This window comes from Ips typographus, linkage group LG9 (genome assembly GCF_016097725.1).
Source record: "Ips typographus isolate SLU linkage group LG9, UJ_Ityp_2.0, whole genome shotgun sequence".
In the NCBI taxonomy this organism is placed as follows: Eukaryota; Metazoa; Arthropoda; class Insecta; order Coleoptera; family Curculionidae; genus Ips; species Ips typographus.
Genome location: NC_138430.1, coordinates 685,278 through 692,225, shown reverse-complemented (window position 1 = coordinate 692,225; position 6,948 = coordinate 685,278).

Sequence of the window (6,948 nt, the reverse complement as noted above, 5' to 3'; positions counted from 1 at the left end):
CAGCTTTCTGGAGGGTTTGGCACTCGCGATTTATTATAGTTTAAGAGATGGTTTACTATTTAATTAATTTATGAACCCGGTGCGGGTTGCAGAATTCAGGACGACTACATTCTGTGGCGTGAGCGGAGTCTTCTGGCTAGGTATGCCTTCTCCGACGTGGTGCACAGCAAAACTGGACTGACTGGAATGAACTGAACTGAACCCCTCTCTAGGGTACAACTTCCTTTTTATAGCATTCCAGACACTGGTTCCACCAATCAAAACTCCCAGACCTGGTCTCCTCTAGCCGACAACTCGTGACGACCTTTCGACCCTCGGTACTTGGAAATATTCCACATATTTTGCAACTCAGCAATTGCATCATAAGTGCAGTTGCACTCTGACCGCATTCCACAATTTTAATGTTTCCGCTCAAGTAATATAAATTCCACATTTTTTAATGTTTCCGTTCAAGTGAAATAAATTAGATTTATTTCATTCGTGACACTATTTTATGCTCGACTAAATTCGTTTTTCCCATACTTTCCCGTACTTTGGTGTTTTAGAAAACACGTCTGAAAATTCCAGTAGTGTTTCCCTTAAGATGTTTTTTTTTGTTTTCGTCTTTGATATGCCCGATTTTATGATCTTCCAAGGTGACTACTTCTTCATCGTCTTCTATTTGTAGAACGGAGAGTTGTCACAGTATTTGTCGTCCACTAGTCCTTTTATTTTCAGTATTTTCGGGCCTGATGTTTGGAGGGCGAACTCTGTTGGCCCACTTATTGGAGTCGCCCACTTTCGTTTGGGTGCGCGTTTCCGCTTCTTCTCTCATTGTAGCATGTATAGTGTCCTACTCGATTACACGTGTTGCATCTCGGTCTCCCGTCGCTGTACCTAGTGTTAGGTGGATTTTGCGGTCCTGTTGGGCGTCCCCGGTGTGTGAATCCTCTCCCCCTGGGGTTCTGTTCTCTTCTTTCGTCGTATCTTATGTTTTCGTTCCTCCTGGGCTGGGACCTGTAGTTACCATTCGACGGTCTGGTTCGACGGTCTGGCGTTTCCTCTGTATCCACCGTTTCCTCTGTACCCATTGTATCCTCTGTTTCCACGGTAGCCTCTATACTGAGCTTGATAATTTGTCCGGTAATTTCTATTTGGACTTATGTTATTCGCCATTTGACGTTCGTCTTCGTAACGCCTGTTTGCAAAACTAGTTGTCTGAGAGAGCGTAAGCACTTCCGTTTGTGAGATCATTCTGTCCACCAGTACTCTTTCTCTAACGTCGCTCAATCTTAAGACGAGAGTTTTTAGTTTGTCTAAATTTGACGCTTCGTTGCCAAACAGGTAGTAGGTCTCGGCAAACGAAGGATGCAATCCTTGTTCAAATTGGTCTTTGAATGTTTCAAAGTTCATATTCGGGTCGATTTCATTTGCTAAATTCAATAGATCGTAGTAATAGTGTTTGATATCTTCGCTGTCCCCTTGCTTTCTTTTATTGAACCTAAATTTTATATTTCGTAGAGGGCTTTCTCCTCGAAATTCTTTAATAAAATCCTCTTTTATGTTTGACCAGGTCTTATTCCGATTTGTGTCGTCCACGGTGTAGCCTTGATACCATCGACCACTTGGACCCTCGAGGAAGCTCCCTAAATATGCTATCTTGAAACTATCGTCCCAACCATTACAATTCGCTATTTTTTCATAATTATTTAAGAAGGTTATTGCCGAGTCCAAACTTGGGTTAAAGGTTGGGGGCGGGACAAACTTTGGTTTGGCAGGATTTTTTGTTTCTGATAAAGCGTTAGACAAAGTAACATTTGCCATTTCTACTGTAGTTACTCGATTATTTGGCGGGAAAGACTGTATAGACTGTGTAGGATTTGGTATGACCGTTTGGTCTAGTGGGTTGGGTGGTTGATCGACGTCCGAGTCGGACAAACTATTAGGTCTTGGGGCTATGCCGGCAGGCTTTTGACTGTTTCGTGGTTGGTGAATCTCGAATGTAAAACGTTGTCTTTTTGGACTACGACAGAGGTCTTCTACGGTGGTGCTGCTTAGGGGAGGGTCAAATAGCGAATGCGATGGGGTGGGCGATGTCCCGATTTGCAATCTTAAATCCAATTTATTTTTTGCCGCACTACGTGTCGTTCTTTTATCCCCACTGCTCATTTAGAAATAATATACGCATACAAATATTCACCCTGGTATCTTAGGCAATCATTAGTTCCCACATAAAAAACACATTTGCACACAGCCGAACTTAGTCTGACAGAAGAAAAAGAAAAAATATGTAAAAATTTATTTAATCACTAGACACCTTTTCAATATTCGGGAGTTTTAATTACACTGAAAAACTCTTCCATCTCTTCCTCAATAATTAACTGGAGTTTCCATTTGTGTACTATCTTGGTGGCCCAGAAACTTATTGCACCCCCTAATTTTCTGTACTTGTTTACAGTTTTCCCTATCAGCGTAGTTTCTAATACCTTGACAGTAATTCTTATTTTTGAGAAGTATTTCAAAAGGTCAATTATTTCGTTTGCTTCACTAGTCTTTTCGAAAAATTTTTTAGAACAAACGTCATCGTACAGGGTGTCCAATCTTTTTTTTTAGCATCCACGATATCGTTTACAAACCTCGTATATTCATTCATAGTTCAAACTTTCTTCTTTAAAGTTGTACATACTAATTATGATATACCCGGCGCCTCCACCAAGTTGTCACGATCTAATTTTTAGTCGTAACGCGGGGACGTGTAGGGTGGGGTCGTAGTCAAGTTAAACTCAAAGATTGGATAACAAAAACAACAACGTTTATTCGTAGAGAAACTAATAAAGAAAGATTAAATGAAAACTGAATTTATAAAAAGCATTGTCAGACATAAGTTGGTTTAATTCAAATTATAGAGTTTGTACTTACATGATAATTAATTCACAAACCATTTTGGACGAGGGTAACGTGTACAGGGTACGTGTCAGGGTAGAGTTCCCTTAACTTTCGCGACCGAATCGTCTAGTTTCGCGGATAATTTCTAACTAACTTCTTTCCAAATTTCTCATCTATTTATTGTAAGGTATTGCGATCCCTTAGTCAGTTCAATTTCTTAATTGCTTGTCTAAGCACTTGGATCATTGTCCGAACAATTGATGACTTATTGCTGACTGGCGATTGCAACACCTTAGCTAGCTTCCGTTCTAAAAGGTTCAATTGCTTACTCTTCAATTTGAGTGGTCAACGACTTGTTTCGGTCAGTGGCCGATTATTTGCTGACTAAGTAATTAACGTATTGGTAGTAGTTAGTATTAAATTAATTAACGAGAATCTACTTGTGACAATATCTGAGACTTCTGGATCACGTGAGGTTTCGGACATTGAGGCTGGAGGCATCCTTCTTAGCAGAGGGTAGATCTTCTTGTAACTTAAATAGATGCAAGTTAGTACTACAATAATATATAATGGAATGGTCCATATATTAAAATCTTGATTTGGTGTAATGTATTTTGTTTTTTCACTTTCACTATTGAGAATGTCTTGTATTTGTTGCACTTCATTAAAATTTAGAGCAATAAACTCGCTTAACTTCGTTTCACCGAACTTGAGAGGTTTGTACTCGTAGTTTTCAATTGAAGTGTTTAGCACAGGAAGTTCAATTCTCTTGAAATCGATTTTAGAGTTCTTATAGGTTTTTAGATGAAAGTTGTTAACAATAACTTCACAATCGGTGCTTACTTCTACAAGGTAGGATTCTTTTAGAGGGACATTTTCCTTTGTTGATCCACAGAGTTGGTGTACCACTACTTGATTTGGGATAATAAGCATCCACTTCTGTTGCTCCAATTTTTCCATCTTGATGTATTCCACGTCAACAGGCGTCTGTTGGCATCTTGAAAAGTTTTCATTGAATTTCAGCATCTGTACTTCACAAGGGCTCTGGTCATCATTTGGTACGGAGCTGATTTAGAGGTATTCTTGTTCCTTCACGTTCTCGCAGGAGTCGTCGAAAACAGCATGCTTTTCTTCATTAAGGATTAGGTATTTTGAGAACGGAAAAATTACTTTATAGGAGTTTTGACTAGGTGTCGGTAGAGGATACAGCCGATAAAGGATGTAATTATTCTTTTCAACAATTGGAACTTCAATTATAAAGACAATTTGATCTTGTTTTGAATAGCTTTTAATTTCCAAAATTCTTTACGAACGTTTTCTTTATTTGGTAAGAATGGCAATTTTCCAATATTTCCAATTTCCTCTGATATTGTTTGAATTTCCTCTAACAGATCTTCGGGATGTAAGATCGAATTATGAAATGTATTTAATTTTGAGAAGGTTATTGCAACGGAGTTTTTCGAATATGTCATATAATTTCTTGATATGAAGTGATTATTTGTGTTAACACATCTGAATTAAAGGTAGTGTCTATCTTCCAAACCTTTTGCATCTAAACGTTTTACAGCACTTTCAACTTGAAAAAGCCGTGATTCTAAAATTAGCTGGTTATGAGTTCAATTTTCAGCTACTTCTTTTATTAAGTAATTAGAGCTTTGCAAAATAGTTATCTGTTCTTGTACTATTATTTTTAGATTGTTTTCATTCTCTAATACTTGACTTATTTGCTTATCATACCTCTCGGCATCTTGTTGGTCAAGGTTACCTGTAAGAGCTTTGACAATTGAGCCTAGTCTATTAATTAGTCCTCGTTTTTCTCTTTTGATCCTTAAGGGATTTATTTGTGAAAGTTGATAATGGATTTATATGGCTGTTTTACCTTGAACTGGCAATGCTTGACCTAGTTTCGAAAATGTGTCGATTATAGTAAGAAAATTTTGATTATCAAACTTGAAAATGTCAATATGAAGTATTTGGAATGGTTTGCTCGTTGTTTCGGTAAGAACTAGAGGAGCATACGGCGGTTTTCTGTCATATTTGCTGGTTTGACAAATAGTACATTCAGAGATGTATTTTGTTACGTCTGTTTTCATGGATTGCCAGTAATAATTTAGTTTTAATTTTTCCATGGTTTTATTAATACCACGGTGATTGCATTTACCTTCATGTTGGCATTTGATTAATCTGAGTCTTTCTTCTTTGTCTCTTACGGAATTTATTAGTTTTGTACATTTAACTAGCTTTAGTCCGCTTTTGTAGAAATTGTGCATGTAAACCTTGTTAAAATCTAAATACATACTATCATCATGAAAGTATAAGTAAAATGTTTTATTATTTGTTGTATAGGTTTTTAGAAATACCAATATAAGGTTGTGATTTGACTTAGGTATTTTTAAATGCCAAATTTGAAGTTTTTCAAAACTGTCCCATGTTACGTCAATTTTGTCATAGGGATTTTTTGATATTATTATTTGGTAAGGCTTATTATTTATAATATCATCGAGAATCGTAATACTGTCGTTAGTTGTATTGCCATTACTACAAGAATGAGAAGTTTGTTCTTGATTTTGATCTAATGAAGATTTAAGTTTTACATCTTGTAGAATATTCACTGTATTTGGAGTTGATTTAGGTTCTAGTAGATTTTCATCAAATAAAGAGATTGCGTCCTGCATTTCTCTAGTATTTAAATTATTGGGGTTATTGGTTTCGTTAATAAATTGATTCAGAAATTGGTCAATATCAACATCATTATCGCCAGGATTATCGCAAATACTTTCATTCTCTAGAGCATTTATCTGTATACGGGATAAAGCATCTGCATTTTGATTTTGTTTACCCTTTTTATATATAATTTCATAGTCATATTCTTCGAGTTTAAGTCTCCATCTTACTAATTTGCTATTTGGTTCTTTTAAATTAAAAAGCCAAATTAGAGGTCGTTGATCGGTATATATCAGAAATTTTCGTCCAAACAAATAGGGTCGAAAATATTTCCATGGCCAGACTATAGCAAGTAGTTCCTTTAGTTTCACTATCGTTTAATGTCCTAGAAGCGTACGCCACTGGTTTATCATGAGGTGCATTTCCTTGTGACAATACGACTCCGATAGCAAAGTTGCTTGCATCTGTAGTTAAAATAAACTGCTTTTCAAAATCTGGGTACTGTAATATGGGTGCATTGACGAGAAGTTGTTTGCAATGTTCGAATGAATTAATAAAATCTGAGTTGTAAATAATTTTGGAATCTTTCTTTAAGCATTGCGTTACTGGTTTTGTAATCTTAGCAAAGTCTTTAATAAATCGTCGGTAGTAGCCTAGTAAACCGAGAAACGGTTTAATTTTCTTTTGGGTCTTAGGTATAGGAAATTTTTTAATTGCCGATACTTTTTTTTTGGTTAGGCTTGACACCTTCTGTTATTACTACATGTCCCAAATATTGGACTTCTTTCTTTAAAAATTCCGACTTGTCCATTTGAATTTTGAAATTAGATTCTCGAAGCCTAGTAAAAACTTGTCGTAGTCTAGTAATATGCTTTTGTAATGATGTACTGAAAATCACAATATCATCTAAATATACGAGGCATATTTCGTTCTGTAGTCTTCTTAAGATGTTGTCCATCACTCTCTGAAATATGGATGGCGCGTTTTTTAATCCAAATGGCATTCTTTTGAATTCATAGTGTCCATTTTCGGTAGAAAATGCCGTTTTTTGTACATCTTCTGGTTCCGTTTCAATTTGATGGAAGCCACTGGCAAGGTCAAGTGTGGAAAAGTAATTACTTCTTCCAAGCTTATCTAATATGTCTGTTATATTAGGTAGCGGATATTTGTCGTCAATTGTCTTTTCGTTCAATTTTCTGTAGTCCACGACCATTCGACATTTGCGTTTACCTGATGCGTCGAGTTTTTTAGGGACAATCAAGATGGGACTGGACCAAGGAGATGTTGAACTTTGAATAATTCCTTGTTTTAACATTTTTGAGACTTGTTCTTCCACTTCTGCTCTATGTATTTCAGGGTATCTATAGCTTTTTGTAAAGATTGGATTTTCATTTGTTAAATTAATCTTATGACGAATAT